The 17508-nt window shown below is 39.7% G+C and overlaps 1 long non-coding RNA gene across 1 annotated transcript in view; it reads right to left on the reverse strand.

Annotated features, from left to right (window-relative positions):
• Positions 1-17508, reverse strand: part of LOC122790362 — a 216063-nt gene that overhangs the window by 26235 nt on the left and 172320 nt on the right. Inside the window, exon 6 of the long non-coding RNA XR_006363003.1 lies at positions 1176-1223. This is a non-coding gene — a long non-coding RNA (uncharacterized LOC122790362). The remainder of the gene's footprint in view (positions 1-1175; positions 1224-17508) is intronic.

The following is a 17508-nucleotide window of genomic DNA, read 5'->3' on the forward strand; positions in this document are numbered from 1 at the left end:
ATTGTAGTGTTAGGCAGTTAATAGTGGGTATAGCTCCCTGAAATGGCTTCTCATTTTACTGGAGATTTTTTGTACATCTTGTCAAATTTCAGAGGCCAGTTATCATACTGAAATGCGACAAAAAATAGCTATTATCTTGTCTTTAATCATTGTGGCATGACAAAGTACTAACAGACAAAGATGAGCTGACAAGCTTGGCCTTTTATATTGTCAGCAGTTTCTAGAATCCAAGAGTATGGACTGCAGGATGAAGGTACAGTTACTGAGGGCCCCAGCTATATCACACCATCTTCTGTACCTCAGTGGCCTAGCCTTACTTCATCAGTACCTGTAGCAAGCCACAGATATATGTATGCTTTGTCTATGTACATCCCTTAAAGTTTCACCATATCAAGAAACATCACCTGTTAAGTAAGGAAGCAACTAAATGATCAGAGCAGAATTCACATGTTGTAGATAAAATGTGAGGTCCTATCATGGAAACTTTACAACACCATGCTAAAACCATTACAGTTTAACAGAAAACAGCACGAATGCCTTAAAATTGATAAACAATTATTACATCTGAAGTTTCTTCACTAAATGAGGTTGGTGCAACAAAATTATAAACTGAGAATTGCTTTAGTATAGCATACTGGAGAACTAGTTGGTTTTAAATACTTGATGCTCACTTTAATTAATTGCATCCTGATTATGTTTCTCTTATATTAGGCAATAATAATAATAGCAATGGGCAATACATTCGATTTAGCACCTACTACATTTAATTCTGATTCAGCTGACCTATTAATGAACAGCGTAAAAGACCAACATTTCACAGAAGTCAATATTTTCATACTACCAAATTCATAGTACTTAAGGTCAAAAGAGTAGCACATTATCAAGCCCTCCTGGAATTAAAGCTCACATTCTCATATTCCCTGCAGCTGTGCTTAAATGACATCATGGGACAGTGTTGCCATGAGCACTGATCTTCTGCCAAAAGTGACTGTTTTGTCACGAAGCCAGCAAAAATAGCCAAAGAAAAAATGCCACACAATGAGAGAAAAACAAATACATATTGTTGGAAGACTGAAAAATATATGGACTAATTTGTATGTACCCTTAGCAATCAACTCATCTCAGTTTTGAATCTGTTAGTCTCAGTCAGTACTTACAGATATGCATATACTTACCTGTTTTCTACACAGCAGGTTAAGTTCTGGTTTAAGTTTGGATTTGAACTAAAATGAAAGTTAAAATATTGGTTACAGTTAATATAAACAGTTTAATAAAAACATTTTCATCAATACGTAGGCAAGACTCACAGAACAGCAAACATTTAAATTAATAATATTTAAAATATTAGACTGGTAGTTATAAACATGATTTAAAAAAGAACAAGAAAACTTCCTGAAGAAATGTGTCTACAAAGCACCTTTTTGTCTTTAATATCAAATGCATGCAAAAAAAAAAAAGTGAAAAGTCATTTTTTGAATCTTCATTATGAAATAATTTGCTATTTGGTTATTATAATTCCAGTGGATACACACACACACACACACACACACACACACACACACACACACACACACACACACACACATTGCACTGATATAGTTTCATCTGACTGTTGGTTTTGCCTGTGTCAAAGGTCACTACCTACCTAAAGGATCCCTAACTAGACAGAATTGTTCTGCTTATCTTATACCCATACTGCCTGTGTCAAAGGTCACTACTTACCTAAAGGATCCCTAACTAGACAGAATTGTTCTGCTTATCTTATACCCATACTGCCTGTGTCAAAGGTCACTACCTACCTAAAGGATCCCTAACTAGACAGAAATGTTCTGCTTATCTTATATCCATACTGCCTGTGTCAAAGGTCACTACCTACCTAAAGGATCCCTAACTAAACAGAAATGTTCTGCTTATCTTATACCCATACTGCCTCTGTCAAAGGTCACGACCTACCTAAAGGACCCCTAACTAGACAGAAATGTTCTGCTTATCTTATATCCATACTGTCTGTCTCAAAGGTTACTACTTACCTAAAGGATCCCTAATTAGACAGGAATGTTCTGCTTATCTTATACCCATACTGCCTGTGTCAAAGTTCACTACCTACCTACCTAAAGGATCCCTAACTAGACAGAATTGTTCTACTTATCTTATACCCATACTGCCTGTGTCAAAGGTCATTACCTACCTAAAGGATCCCTAACTAGACAGAATTATTCTTCTTATCTTATACCCATACTGCCTGTGTCAAAGGTCACTACCTACCTAAAGGATCCCTAACTAGACAGAAATGTTCTGCTTATCTTATACCCATACTGCCTGTGTCAAAGGTCACTACTTACCTAAAGGATCCCTAACTAGACAGAAATGTTCTGCTTATCTTATACTCATACTGCCCCTCAAACCTACAGATAAAGGAGATGATAATCTGGCTGGTTGGTTGGTATGCTGGCATCCTTTTGTTACCGCCACATTTTCCCATATTTGTCATGAGCCACTTCAGCAAAACAGTGACAAATATTGTCACCATTAAAATGCTCAATAATCTAATTTCAGGGGCCTTGTACTCAGTCACATATGTACTCAAGTGAAGCATTAAGTTGAAAGTTTACATGGCTACCGTGCCTCTTAACTGCCACGCATTTCAGAAAATCTCCAGATTTTTGCCTCATTTTGTTTGGTTTGTTCCTGACAAAATTTGTGGTTTTCTGGCAAATTACTGTGGACTGAACTAACTAACAAATATATGTTTCAGAGTTCATATTCTTCAGAAAATGCATGCTAAGGTAAAACCTTGTATTCTAACAGTGTTCTAAGTTTATAACAGCAACATTTAAAATCTGACAATGATTTTGGGCCTTTGTCTCCCCATTTTTTAACATTGTCCAGAGTTCTTTTCCAAAGAGTTTAAGAGGCCTGATGGCTGCTGCTTCAAGTGTTGACATCTGTTAAAATGCATCATTCATCCTACAGTCCAGAAGACTGGAATACATAAAGCAAACTGACAGAACTTCTTTGTGTTTGAAATTTACTTATACAACAGTAACACCGTTCAACATTAATAAATTATTCAACATTAACTGAATGAAAATGACAAGTCTAACCTTCACAGGGATAAGGAGAGAGAAAGGAGGTTACTAAAAAGAAGAAACTTAAAAGCATTAAAAAATACTGTTAAATTGATGGTAATTATCTTAAAAAGATGCCAAGAGGGATCATTTTTTTATTGTATTTATTTTTAGTATCTTATTTTGATTTCTATTTTCAGTATTTTTAAATTATTATTAATTTAGTCTTCCTTCTGTAAACTGTCATTTTTATGGTATAAGCCTGAGTATCTATATTTCGTGCAGTGATATGCACTTTTTCCTGTGTTGATCTGTATGACAATAAAGTATACTTTGACTTTGACTTTGATGGGGCAGATATAATATGTGCTGAGTTACAACTGGAATGGATTTCTGGTAAAGAAAATGTGTAGTGTGTTTTTTTTTTTACTTTGTATTTGAGAGATTTCTAAACACAGTAGTCAAAAAAGAAAATTGTAAGCAGAGTTTAAGAGTCCAAGAGACTACAACAAACAAAACAAAATACAGGGTGCTATGCATGTGTGTGGTTTAGATATATGTTTAGTATCTATCTAAATCTATCTATCTATCTATCTATCTATCTATCTATCTATCTATCTATCTATCTATCTATCTATATATCTATATATCTCTCCATCTATCTAATTGAATTTGCAGGTACAGTCCAAGACAGTACAAACACAATATAAAGAGGTGTGTGGGTGTGTGCGTGTGTGCATGTGCGTGTGCGTGTGCGTGTGTGTGCGTGTGTGCGTGTGTGTGTGTGTGTGTGTGCGTGTGTGTCTGTCCACGTACGTGCATGAGTGTTTTAACCTCAAAAAGCATGAAACACAGGTATTAATGGATATTGAAAACAAAATAGCCCAAAACAAAAATGATCAAAGAAGGAAAGCAAATACATTCCTTTTCCAGTCATAACAAACAAGAAAAAAAAAGACTTAACAGCATTTTAGACATACTTTGAAGAGTGGTACTGTTAGTGAAAAGGTTTTTCATAATCTACTGCATAGTATTAAATTTAGGGGTAGCAGCATGGTTAGCACAAATGAATAATGTTGACTCGGGGCTTTGAGCCCCTATCTTACCTTACAGGCAGCACGTGCACCTCTGGCAGTAAAAAATCAGGCTGTAGCTTCTATTCCCACCTCAGGTGGTGGTGCTCATTTTCAGTTACTGACACTCAGTGCTACATTAGGAGGTGCTGCAGTCCTGAGTGTGCCATCTTTTGGGTGAAATGTTAAACCAAGACCCATTTGCCTGAGTTGGTAGTAGCTCAGGTGGATGTAAAAGATCCTATGGCATTTTGAAAAAAGAGTAGGGGTTGATTTATGTACGTTATTTACAGAGTCACCTTTTTTACATTATTAACATCTCTCACAACTTCATATCCACTTTTCATTTCATAGTCAATACCAGAAATAATACTTAACAATTTAAACAGAAATTAACATAATTCTTCCATCCAGTATTCAATAAGCTCAAAATATTTTTATCCATCTCATCCTTTCCTCCACAGCCATCCTTTTATTTTTTCAAGATGTCCTCATCCTCTTTGTTTTTATCATATAATAAATTTCCACATCTTTTTTCCATAACATCCATGTTGCAATAAAAATGCTATCCCATTTTTCAGTTTCATTACTTTTTCTCTCCATACATCCCATATAATATAATATCATTTTGTATTTTTTAAATAGTTTTCATCAATACTTTTTTTTAACAAATCCTCTAGATTTTTACTTTGTATGCATTTTAGAAAAAACGTTCTGTTTCCTACTCATTACATTTCTTACATTCTTTCTTCCATAACTTTATGCTTCATATTATTTTAAACAAGCAATTAGTCCAATAATAATCTCTGTAAAAAATCACCTGCTTCAAAAACATTTCAAATATCATGTTAAGTTGTCAATCTCGCCTTCATTCTTGCTGGATGGGTTCGGAGCCGATCCTCGGCTCCGACTCGGCACTTGCTTTAGCTCGAGAACTCCTTTTACCAGCTCGAGGCAACCCTATATCCCATGATGCAAGGCGGAACTACCTCAGATCTCGTTTGCCGCTTAGCGAAAGAGGTCTCCTTTGCCAGCTGAGGTAAATGATTTTCTTGGTAAAATCAGAAGAGCTTAGTGAGGGATTTATTTTTCCCCCTTTAGTCATAGTCTAGTCTGTAGTTATTTACAGCCCACCCTATTCCCTTAATTTCTACTTTTTATAACCTTTGTATAACCTTAGTCTAAAGTTTGTATTTAGGCCTACAACCCCTTTGGTCATTCCCTTCCTGTGTGTTGTGTGTAGGGGTTTAATTTGTGTGTTTGTTGGGGTTTGTGTGTGTTTTCTTCCTAGGTCATGTCTAGGGAAGGCAAGGTCTCAGGCTTCAAGAAGTGTGACCAGTGCTGTCAGAAAATGTCTCTGACAGACGGTCACACTTCAGAAGTGTGACCAGTGCTGTCAGAAAATGTCTCTGACAGACGGTCACACTTCTTGTGTTTATTGCCTGGGGCCTGTGCACCTGCAGGACTCCTGTGCGTTGTGTCATGCTTTTAGCCAGAGAGTCCTGCAGGAGAGGAGGAACAAACTTATCCTCCGAGGCTTACTTAAGCCAGAAGGTTCTCCCCCTAAATCAGGGTCAGGGAAACCTCCTAAGCCACCGAAGGTTCAGGCTTCAGTATCCAAGCCTCCTCCGGTGGCTCCGGCTCCGGCTGGAACCGATGCATCTACTGTTGATGTAGTAGGTTCGGCGCCGGCTGGCTCCGATACCTTAACTACTGTGGCCTTGTCGGCTCCGGCTGGAGCCGACACTTTATCCAGCATTGGAGCCGAGAAACCCTCGGCTCCATCTGGAGTTCAGGGGACTTCGGCTCCGATGGCTTCGACCCGAAAGAGATCTCGGTCCCCTTCGATACTGAGTATCCACTCGGCTCCGGGGTCTCCTCTTTTGTCGGAGCGGAGCCATCGGAGCCATTCTTCGAGATCTTCCAGGCTGTCTGACCATGACTTAGAGAGGGTGGTAAGCAGGCTGTTGAAGTCTCAGGCACTGGCCCAAATGCTCCATAGCCCGTCTCAACAGACTTCGGCTATTGCCCCAATCCTTGAACTTCCTCCTCCGACTCCACACCAGAGTTCGGAGCCGGAGCTTCTCGGGACAGCGACTGTTTCGATGCCGGAGCCGATACATCCTTCGGCTCCATCGTCCTCGGCTCCAATCTCCTCCTTGAGACCTTCCTTGGAGGGATCCGGTCGTCGGATTTCCACTGTCGGCTCTGAGGGGGCTAGTGGCATCGGACCCTTGTCCGACCCCGCTCTCCTTCTCGGGGCTTCGGCTTTGGTAAGCTCGGCGCCGACATCGGCCTCGGAGCCTTCTCTCTCCTTGGAGCCGGGAATTCCTGTTTCTTCGGAGCGGGGATATTCCGGCCTCCCGGGGAGAGGAGCCTTTGAGGTGATGAGGAGTGTCCTGGCCTCTGAGCCTGGTCAACGGTCCATCCCTCTAGCTCCTCCCTCATCAGTGCCTGCAGATGCCTCTTGCCAGCCTCTTGCTCACAGGCCCAGGGATCCATTGCCCCAGGTTTCCCCATTGGGAATTTCCTCCTCTTCCGAGGTTTCTCCTGATCCTGCAGGGGAACCCCCTCGGAAGAGGACGTGTAAGAGGAAACACACAGACTCCCCTGAGTCTACTACATCTGATACCGACTTAGATGAGTCGGAGGGTTCCCCACGGTCCCCCTCTGAGGATGTCTCCTTTTCAGACATCCTTGAGCTCCTCAAACAGAGGGGGAATTGGCTCTCCATTGACCCCTCCGAGGATGAGTCGGTATACCTGGAGGCTTTTGGATCCCGACCCTCCACCTCCTGGGTGTCTCCGCCTTTCGACCCACTTATGCAGGTAGTGGCTCAGAAGGCGTGGGCGGCTCCAGATTCTGTGGAACCTGTCCCCAGAAGACCATCCAAGTTCATCACGGCCCCTTTGGACAAACAGTTCCTTTCCAAGGGTGTCTCTGTGGATGCTATGGTGGTGGCGGCGGCCACCAAGAAGGAACTGGTGGATCCTTCAGTACCTGTCCATCCTCCTAACAAGGATTCTAGGACCATGGACAGGTATGGAAAGTGGATGTTTTCTTCAGCGACCTTTGCTATGCGTTCGCTGAATTATCTTTGCCACTTCACCAGGCTTCAACGAGATGTTCTCAAAGAACTGGGTGAAGTAGTCCAGGATCCTTCAGCTGCTGGGGCTCAGGAAAAGATTGCCTCACAGCTTGCTATTCTGAATTCCATATCTAACTCCTCCATGCGGCTCATATCTTATGCGGCCGATGGAGCGAGCAGGGCCGCAGGCACAGGTGTTGCTCTTAGACACCAAGCCTGGATGCGGCTGTGTAATTTCGCGGACCCCTTTAAGGCGTCCTTCACAAATACCCCCTTTGATGGTTCGGCTTTGTTCGGACCTCAGGTGAAGGATACCTTGACCAGGTGTGAGCAGGACGGTAAAACTCTTTCTGCCATTGGAGTCCAATTTTCCACTCCTTCTAGACCATATCCCAAGGGTCAGAAGGGGGGGAAGATGTGGTTCCGTAAAGCCCAAGGAGCTACACCAGACACACGTGGTCAGTTTACCCCCAGAGGCAGAGGGGGTAACAATAATAGACGCCGCCCTAGAGGCAGGGGGGGGTCCTCAGAACCAGGGCAACAGGGAGTCTCTTCCTGAGAAGCCCTTTCAGCATCCCTGAGGTGTTGCCCGACTGTCCACCCTTGGAGGCAGTCGGGGGAAGGATTTCACTGTACCCAGTAGCCTGGCAATCCCTATCCCAAGAGAAGTGGGTACAGTCGATCATATCCGAGGGTTACAAAATCCCCTTCGAAAGGTTTCCCGTACCTCTACAATCCCTTCCAGACATCTCACCCGGTCAAAGGGATTTGGCAGAACAGGAGGTTTCAAAACTCCTAGAAAAAAGAGCCGTCCAGACAGTGCCGGCAGACCAGGCAGGATCCGGCGTCTACTCAAGATTCTTTTTGGTCCCCAAAAGGACGGGAGATTGGAGACCAATATTAGACCTGAGCAATCTAAACAGATTTGTCAAGAAGGCAAGATTCCGGATGGTCACGCTTCAGTCCTATCTGCCCTTTCTGGGCAAGGACAACTGGATGTGCTCTATAGACCTTCAGGATGCGTACTATCACATAAAGATTCACAGACGCTCCAGAAGGTTTCTCCGCTTTCGGCTAGGGACCAGTCATTACCAATTCAGAGCACTGCCCTTTGGCCTCACTTCAGCCCCCAGAGTGTTTACCAAATGCATGGCAGTGGTCACAGCTCACCTGAGACGTCTAGGATTCCAGGTGTTTCCTTATTTGGACGACTGGCTCCTCTCCGCCACCACCAAGTGTCAGCTTCTTCAGTCCAGAGACTACACCCTACAGCTTTGCAGGAATTTGGGAATTTCAGTAAATTTCGAAAAATCTTCTCTGCTGCCTTGCCAATCTATCACCTTTATAGGCGCAGAATTAAACACCGTCAAAATGTTAGCCAGACTAACAGATCAAAGAATTCTGGACATCCAAAAATTTGTTCGGCTTCTGTTACAAAGCAACAAGATCAAAGCCAGATTTGTCCTGAAGGTTCTAGGTCTTATGGCTGCGGTCATTGTTCTTCTACCACTGGCTCGCTTCCACATGCGTCTCCTGCAGTGGATGTTATTCACACAGTGGTCGTACCACAATCTTCCGATGAGACACGAAATCTTAGTCACACAGTCGTGCAGGGCTCATCTGGGCTGGTGGATATCTTCTCCTCTTCTTCATCAGGGCCGACCCTTTATTCCCCCTCCTCCAGTTGCCACAGTCACTACGGATGCCTCTCTGATTGGGTGGGGGGGGCATTATCAGGGCAGGATGGTCCACGGGACATGGCAACCCATAGAATACCATCTGCACATAAATGTCCTGGAGATGAGAGCAGTGCTTTTAACATTGCAAGCCCTCAACGACTTTCTTCCCACAGGGACTATTGCAGTACAAACGGACAACATGTCCGTGGTCTGGTACATCAACAAACAGGACGGAACCAGGTCCTATCCGTTATGTCGAGAAGCTCTCAGACTTTGGCAATGGGCGATCTCTTCTCAGTGGTTTCTGATAGCAACGCACATCCCCGGCAGGTCCAACCTATTGGCGGACAGGCTGAGCAGATCTATTCTGATGCCTCACGAGTGGTCTCTCAATCAATCTGTAGTGGATCAGATTTTTCTGAAGTGGGGCACTCCTTGTTGCGATCTTTTCGCTACCCCTCAAAACAACAAGTGCCCAGACTATTTCACTCTATTTCCCCTTCCAGGCCAACCCCTGAGAGACTCTCTAACCCAGGATTGGCCTCGGGGACTTCTTTACGCTTTTCCCCCTTTTCCCTTGATTCCACAAGTCATTCAGAAAGCCACCGTTTTGAGAGCCAAATTGATCCTCATTGCTCCATATTGGCCTCGACAAATTTGGTTTCCGTCTCTGCATCGTCACCTTCTGGTGCAGCCCTGGCATCTGGACCCAGTTCCGGATCTATTGATCCACCAGTCGGGTCAGCAGCACCGGGCCATTCATTCTCTCAACCTCACTGCTTGGTTGCTCCACTTCCTTCCCTAGCCAGGCTACCAATGATTTCTGACTCAGTCAGAGACATTTTAGTGTCTTCTTTGAAGTCGTCCACTAGGACTATTTATGCTAGCAAGTGGCGATGTTTTTCTATTTGGGCAAGCTCTAGGAATATTGATCCTTTTACTGCTCCTGTACATTCTGTTTTAGATTTCCTAGCGGAGGTTTTTCATTCAGGATCCTCGTCGTCTACAGTCAAAGTACAACTGGCTGCTATTTCCAAGTATCATGTTGGCTTGCATGACAATAACATCATGTCTCATAGATTATGCAAGGCCTTTTTGAGAGGAGTTTTTCTCCTAAAACCACCTATAAAGCATCCTCCTCTGCAATGGGATCTAAACTTAATGTTGGCATCCTTGATACTACCCCCCTTCGAACCATCTGCCTCATGTTCTTTGAAGTTATTAACTTGGAAAACTATATTTTTACTGGCTGTCACTTCTGCAAGAAGGGTTTCCGAAATTCAAGCTCTCTGCATTCGTTCACCTTATTTGGTTTTTCATAAGGACAGGGTATCATTAAGAACCAACCCTTCCTTTCTCCCCAAGGTTGTATCTCAAACCAATATTAACCAATCTATAGATTTACCAGTCTTTTTCCCTAACTATTCCAATAGAGCTGAACAGAAACTGCATTTTTTGGATGTCCATCGTCAGCTCAGATACTATTTGCATAGAACTAAACAAATTAGAAAATCGGACCAATTGTTTGTCTCCTATGCAGAAAACAGGATGGGTCTTCCAGTTTCTAAAGTGACCTTATCCAGATGGTTGACTTCCACCATTTCCTATGTGTACTCTCTCAGAGGCAAACAACTATCTTCTAAGCCAAAAGCACACTCAACTAGGAGTCTATCCACTTCAGCAGCATTTCAGGATAGACTTCCCATTGATACCATTTGTGCAGCAGCTACTTGGGCCACGCCTCATACCTTTGTCTCTCATTACAAGTTGGATTTGGCCTCCAGAGATAGGGCCAGTTTTGGTTCCACAGTTCTCAAGAGTCTGTTCCATTGAGCCACCCAGGATACAGGTGCTAGGGACGCGGTCCCATCCAGCAAGAATGAAGGCGATATTGACAACTTAACATTTAGAAGTTATGTACCTACCATAACGTTCCATGTTAGTTGTCTTCTCTCGCCTTCTTTCTTGCGTCCCTCCCTCCTTCCCCCTGGCCTGGACAGATCTTGGAGAGTTCCTATCAGATTGTTTCCTCCTGAGCCTTGTTATGAGGACTTCTTTTAGGAACCATTGTTCCTAATTATGTTAGGATAGTCTTTAGCAGGGTAGGTTAGCTGCCAGATGAGATCTGAGGTAGTTCCGCCTTGCATCATGGGATATAGGGTTGCCTCGAGCTGGTAAAAGGAGTTCTCGAGCTAAAGCAAGTGCTGAGTCGGAGCCGAGGATCGGCTCCGAACCCATCCAGCAAGAAAGAAGGCGAGAGAAGACAACTAACATGGAACGTTATGGTAGGTACATAACTTCTAATTTTTTTTCTTTCAAGTATAGCTTTTTTACTTCTTCATTTAATCCTCTCTATATATAATAAATACTGTTCCTCCATTTTTTACACCATTCCTTTTTCTGAATGGTGCATATTTCAGTTTCTGCTTTCCATGGCTTTATCTTACTCATATATTTCCTATCCTTCTACATTTTTCGTTCTTAACTTTCATTTTTCCATTTTCTTTTCTCCATACTTATTGTTATCTGATAAGTAACATTCTCCCTACTGTGCTACTTTCCTTTTTCATTTGCTTTGCTTTTTTAACTACTCAAACAAATAAATGCAGATGCTCGTTCAAACTTCATTCTTCTTTTTATTATATATTACAACCTTTCTAATAATATTTCGGCTTGTTTTATAAACAAAACTGAAAAAATATCCAATATATCATTTTCCATTTTCACTGAAAACATATGTACTTTTCCCAAATATGCTGCCTTTCCTAGTACATATTTATTTTATTTTATTTATTTTATTTTACATTTGTTGACCGGGCTAGTCTAGCTGGATATGTGTCCATTTTCAGTATAGGCCCGGGGAGAAAAGCTCCAAGATAAACTAAGTGAAAAACTTAAAACATATGTATTTAACTCATACAATTTCATATATAAAAGGAAAAATTAAAACATTTCCACCAAACTATCAACTTCCTTCCTTCTTCCAGTTTTTATTTCCATTGTTCTACTACTTCACATTTACCCAGTTTATTTATTTCTTGGTGTAATAAATCTCATTTGTCTTTCCTATTTTCCAAATCTATTACTTTTAGCTCTGTTTACCTGTAACCCTAATTTACTTAACAATACTTCAGTTCTTACCATCACTTCACTCATCCATACCCTGTTTTTTGCAGCAATAACCAACAAGATCATGCATATATTACATACACATTTTGGTATGTGAACCCCTCTGTTTCTCTGTTGTGCATCCTTTACTTTACATTCACATTTTGAATTATAATATTCATCACTAAGACAAATAAACACATACATAGGGGTAACCTTGCTTCACTTTCCTTTTAATTTAATTTTTTTTCCAAACTACCCATAAACATTACTCTTACCCTAGAATTTTCATAACATGTTTTAATAACTTACACTATACTCTCACTTATAGCATATGCTTCAAGAGTTCCTCACATAGCCTCACCTTAACCTTACCAAAGGCCTTTGCAATATCATCTCTTACCTCTTCATTTTCTTCCATTATCATATTTAACTTACTTAACAATTAACATCTATTTTACTTCTCTTCCTTTAACCCAGTCACTTTATCACCTAATACTTCATCCTGCAACATTTGCATCCACTTTTGCATTATTTTCATTAAAATGTTATAGTCTGTATTCCCTGATGTTATTGTTCTCTAGTTCCTAATGTATTTTTCTCATCTTTCTTCCATATATAAATTTCTGGCCCCCATTTCAAATTTTTCTTCCCTTATTCCCTCCATTAATCACTCATATATTACATTACAAATTCATGTTCTTTCATCTTTGGTCACCTCATTAAAAAATGGATACCTGAATCCATCCAGACCTGCAGCTGATGTCTCTCTTCCTTCCCTTCATGCTTCTTGTAGTTCTCCCATACTAACTTCATTTTCCAAATCTTTTAAAACACTATCCCATATTTCCTTAACTTTCCAGTCTTTCTCTTCTACATTTACTTTTTATAAATCTCATAAACAAAATTCTCTACTCTTCCCAAATGTTCCTGCATACATGTAATGCCTCCTTTAGTATTACAAATTGCATCCATTTTTTTCTTTAAGAATTTTTTTCTCTAAATAATAATACTTTAACTGTTTTTCTATTTCTCTCATATAATACCCTTTCTATTTGTTTTATCGTTTTACTTTGTTCCAACTTCTATATCATATCTATTCAGTACTTCCCCTTCGTCTTTCTTATTTTCCTTTCACTGTTTTTTTTTCTACATCTAAATACATTCTCTTACATTTTCCTTTACAGACAGCCCAACAGTATGTCCAGTTTTCATATAATTCTCTCATAGATATACATTCATCTCATAACCTTATTCTTTCTAACTTTAACATGTTTTCTCATTAACATCTCCTGTTAGTCTTTTTATCCCTTTTCCCTCTGTTATAACAGCTTCAGTATCACATAATATTCCAAACTGCTCTATGATCAGAAAGTTCTGTAATTTTTACCACTTCTATCATCTTTGTCATTGCTTTTGAATAAAACAAAATCTATTTATGTTCTAAAATGTTCTCTTTGACAAGTCCAGCTCCTGATATTGGGCCCTCACATTTTAGTACTTCTCTCATAACGATAATATCTTGGGTTATATTTCCCTTTTCTTCTCTTAAATCTCCTATCATAATTATTTACTTATTCAGGCATTATTTTTCTCTCTGTCATATCGGTATAACACACAACCATACTATTCTTTCAATGTTTATTACATTGCATACTACAAGTATTCCTGGTACTATTATTGTTATAACCTTGATTTTTACTTCTTTATTTTTTTATTAGAATTGCTGTTCCTGAGCAAATTTATTTTCTCACTGACTATAATACCTTAAGTATAATGAAAGAAAAGGTGAGACTCCGCTGGATGTTCCACTGCTTTATTAAAATGCACAAAAAGTTTTATCCAAAACTGGTAAGAAACTCCAACAAAATAAATATCCACTGACAAGTGCTTTCGGGTTAGAACCCTTCATCAGATCACATACTAAAAACAATTCCTGATATTTAAAATACATGTCAACCAATGAAAGTTAGTAAAAAGCCCGCCTTTTCTGCAAGGCTGGTTTTAAAGGTACACAGTCATTTAAGCCCGGAGTTCTGTGGGCCATCAATTCCAAAATCCATTTGGACTCCATAGATTCAGTTAATAGTTTAACATCACCCCCCCTATTGTTCATGACAACATTAACCACTGCTTTGAATTTAAAATTATGTGTGGGGTGGGTCTCAATATGCTTATATAAAGCATTATGTGCATCTTTATTCCTAATTGAAGACATATGTTGCAATATTCTTACCTTAAACATATTGTTGGTCTTGCCAACATAAAAACATATGCATTCAGTGCACTCCGCTATGTAAACTAGATTACTTGTCCTACAGGTGGCTTTTGCTTTGAAATTAAAGACATGTCCACTGGCTGGATGTGTAAAGGTGTAATCTTTATTTATAAATTGGCATGCTTTACAATATCCACATGGGACACTGCCAATTTTTTCTTTTAGGATACAAGTTTGGGTTACTGTTTTCTCTTTACAAAGGATATCTTTTAGATTCTTATTTCTCCTATAACCAAATTGTGGATAAGCCCCCACTATATTTCTTAACTTGTTATCTCCCCTCAAAATATTCCAGTTTCTGTTGACAATATCCCTGATGTCTCCTATATTACTACTATATGTAAACAATACCCTTGGTTCATTAAGTTTGTGTGTGGTATTAGTGGTTCTTGTTTCCCCTTTATTACATTTAAGCCATGGCTTAAATCTATTATCTCTTTTTGTGTGATTGGTATCAACCACTCTATTAACCAGTTCTCCTCTATAGCCCCTTTCTAAAAAGTTGTTCTTCAAATTAACCATTTCACATTCAAACATCTTATCATCCAGATTCAACACAAACTTAATGAACCAAGGGTAAAAGATATCCTTTGTAAAGAGAAAACAGTAACCCAAACTTGTATCCTAAAAGAAAAAATTGGCAGTGTCCCATGTGGATATTGTAAAGCATGCCAATTTATAAATAAAGATTACACCTTTACACATCCAGTCAGTGGACATGTCTTTAATTTCAAAGCAAAAGCCACCTGTAGGAAAAGTAATCTAGTTTACATAGCGGAGTGCACTGAATGCATATGTTTTTATGTTGGCAAGACCAACAATATGTTTAAGGTAAGAATATTGCAACATATGTCTTCAATTAGGAATAAAGATGCACATAATGCTTTATATAAGCATATTGAGACCCACCCCACACATAATTTTAAATTCAAAGCAGTGGTTAATGTTGTCATGAACAATAGGGGGGGTGATGTTAAACTATTAACTGAATCTATGGAGTCCAAATGGATTTTGGAATTGATGGCCCACAGAACTCCGGGCTTAAATGACTGTGTACCTTTAAAACCAGCCTTGCAGAAAAGGCGGGCTTTTTACTAACTTTCATTGGTTGACATGTATTTTAAATATCAGGAATTGTTTTTAGTATGTGATCTGATGAAGGGTTCTAACCCGAAAGCGCTTGTCAGTGGATATTTATTTTGTTGGAGTTTCTTACCAGTTTTGGATACAACTTTTTGTGCATTTTAATAAAGCAGTGGAACATCCAGCGGAGTCTCACCTTTTTTTTCATTATACTTATTTTTTCGGCTGTTTGGTGAGTCTGAGGCATAGCAAAGAACATTATTTGGACTGACTATAATACCTTCTTTCCCATAGTGCACCAATTCTTTCTCATTTCCTTTTTAATACATTGTGTATCTATCAAACGTATACTGCATTTTCCTTTCCCCTTATTTGTTGCTTTTTTAAAGCTTTATTTTCTTTCCCTCCATTTTACCCTTCCCCAATGGATCTTATCTTCTCCTGCTATTTTCTTCTCTTATTTGGGGTCTCCCTTCTTCTCCTTTACCTCTACATAACACTTCTTACTTATTTTCTACCTCGGATTATTCACGTTTTCTTTGTCAGTATTTTCTATTATCTCTATTCATTGCTGCATCACTGTTGTCATTTATTTTCCCCTGCCATTCTCAACTGCTTCCCCCATTGCCAAGATTTGAAATTCCTAAAATTTTGTCCTGTTTTCCCACACTGACTGCATTGCTTGTTTTTGCAGTCTTGTACTAAATGACTTTATTCTTAGTTAAGGTGTTTACCTCACAGTCACAAGGTACAGGGTTTGATTCTCACTTTCAAAGCGAAATTGGCTAGGCTTAAAATGGGCCACAAGGGCAGCTAGCATAGCTCTAACCTGTGACCCTATAAGCCTATAAGAAGTATTCTGAAACAACAGAAACAGGACATTCACTGTCCCCAGTATCTTACAATTTATCTTTTATCATTTATAACATTTAAAACATTTACAATTCTCTTCTTACACATTTAGTGTGACCTAAATATCTAACCCCCCCGGTCCATACATTTTTCTTTCAGTCTAAATATTTTTAATGTCATATGCAATATAACATTCACATAAGAAATATGTTTTCAGTTCAATTTCATTAATGTCTGTTGTTCTGAACTGAGCATTCAGTTTTCTCTCAACTGAAGTTTTAAATTTAGAAAAATATAATCTTTCTATGGTGCAGTCATTTTTTCTTTTTTTCCATGTCATACATAAATCTTCCTAATGAAGTAAATGTTTCAAATGTCACATTGCAGAAATGCATTGAACCAAGATGTATCTGCACTCTTATAGCCTGTAATTTACATCCTAGTGGTACAATTAAACGGGTCTATATTAGAACATCAAAGTTTCAAAACTTTGAATGTTCTAATATCGAACCCTATCCAGCAAAAGCTGTAAACATCGAACATACAGAAAAGTGAATTTTTCCCAAGGGAAAAAATTTGCTGTTCCAAAACACATACACACAACACAAGCACACCAAACAAACAGCAATCCACACACGTACACCTAAAATCGTACACCTAACCCTACACTAAGCTATACACACACCAATAACTATCCACTTACCTTAACCCAAACCCTAACCCTAAGGTCCGTCACTATCACACACTCACCTCAGCTGCTCCCTAACCCTAACTCACCTAACCCGTCCTAACCCTCAGGTCCACACAATCGCACACATACCTAACCTGTGCCCTAACCCTAACTCACCTAACCTGCCCTAAACCTCATGTCCATACAATTGCACACTTACCTGAACCCGACCTGTAACTTTCCACCACAGTGCTGAAAATACCGACGCAACAGAAACAGAAAACCAAATTCTTTCCCTAGGAAAAAATTTGTTTTTCTGTTGCTTCGATATTTTCAACTTTCGCTGAATAGACTTCAATATTAGAACATTCAAAGTTTTGAAACTTCAATGTTCTAATATAGACCCCAATTAAACTATCAAATTCTTTATATCTGTTTAATTTTTTCATCATTCTTAATTTCATCATTGGTCAGTTTTGCAGTTTTTGAAGTCTTATATTCCTCTGTCTCCCCTTCTCAGCATTCCTTGCCTGATCATCACATTGTTTTACACTTTAGCAAACTTTAAATTCTTAGCTGAATTTATGTTGCAACCCTGTCACTACTGCA

This window comes from Protopterus annectens, chromosome 16.part0, assembly GCF_019279795.1.
Source record: "Protopterus annectens isolate FY-2018-M chromosome 16.part0, PAN1.0, whole genome shotgun sequence".
In the NCBI taxonomy this organism is placed as follows: Eukaryota; Metazoa; Chordata; order Ceratodontiformes; family Protopteridae; genus Protopterus; species Protopterus annectens.